The following is a 1,207-nucleotide window of genomic DNA, read 5'->3' on the forward strand; positions in this document are numbered from 1 at the left end:
TCAAATGAGAGCACCAAGAGAAAGAAGGCAGAAGCCACACTCTCCTCTGGGCCTAGGGGTGCCGGATTTAGCAAATAAAAACATGAGACTCCCGGTGAAGTTTGGACTTCAGATAAACGACAGTTTTTTCTTAGTATAAATATATCCTTTGTAGTACTTGGGACATACTTATACTAAAAAAAAAAAAAAAAATTTGTAATTCAGATTTACCCAGGAGTCTTGTCCTGGACCTGACACCCCCATCATGCTCTGTCCTCCGTGCCCCTCGCCCTGTCCACCACACCTGACAGGCGTGTGGGTAGATGGGGAAACTGAGTCTAGAGGTGCTGGGCCAGCAGGGCCTCCCCGGGGCATCCTGGGGGCTGCTACGTGGCCACTGGTTGGGTTCAGGGCCCCAAGCGGCTTCCCGGAGAATTTGGCCTGTGTTGGGGGAACAGCATGGGACAGGAGACCCGGAGCAAGTCACAGCCCTTTGATGCGCTGGCTTTCTCCCCCGGCCTCGTAGAGTGACAGGGACAGATCTTATCCATAAGGCGACTGCGTCGGGGAGAGGGGTCCAGCACGAGCTGAACTTGGCTTCCATCCGGCAGAGACCCGGGCGGGCGAGGGCATGGGAGGAGTGGGGGCTCCAGCAGTCCACGGGGTGGGGACGCGCAGAATCCGGGACGGGTTCCTTAAGGTAACTCGGCCGTGCGGGTTTGCAGACGGGCGCTACACCTGGGACAGGAGGGGCTGGCACAGGTCGGGGTGAGGCCCGCTGCCGTGGGCCCCTCCTCCCACAGCGACCGAGGAGGGGCCGGCGACCTTCACGGACCTCGGCATTTCAGAGTGACAGCTCCCAGGCCCCCGAGGAGACAGTTCTGGGAGGTAGCTTTGCATCTCAGAGAGCAGGGAAAGGTTTATCATTGCACACTTTCTTAGATAACTGCCCTTGGGGCCTCGGGGTGTCTGCGCACCCCAGGTTCGGGCTGGAACACAGAGCAAGTCCTCCCGGCAGTACTGCGCTCTCTGGGGGGCGGCGGGTGGCAGGGAGGTGGTGGCAGTGGCTAGGGACGAGAGCATTTGCACTGACAGTCTGCGGTCCTAGCCCAAGGCCGAGGCCTCACTGAGAAGACGGCTCGGAGGAGTCCGACCAGAGTTTGGCCAAGGACAGTCTGGGTGGCCGTCCCAAGTGACTCAGCTTCGGGGAGGTGGAAGCACCTCTCCT

Source organism: Pteropus alecto, unplaced genomic scaffold (genome assembly GCF_000325575.1).
Source record: "Pteropus alecto unplaced genomic scaffold, ASM32557v1 scaffold30, whole genome shotgun sequence".
NCBI classification, from domain to species: Eukaryota; Metazoa; Chordata; class Mammalia; order Chiroptera; family Pteropodidae; genus Pteropus; species Pteropus alecto.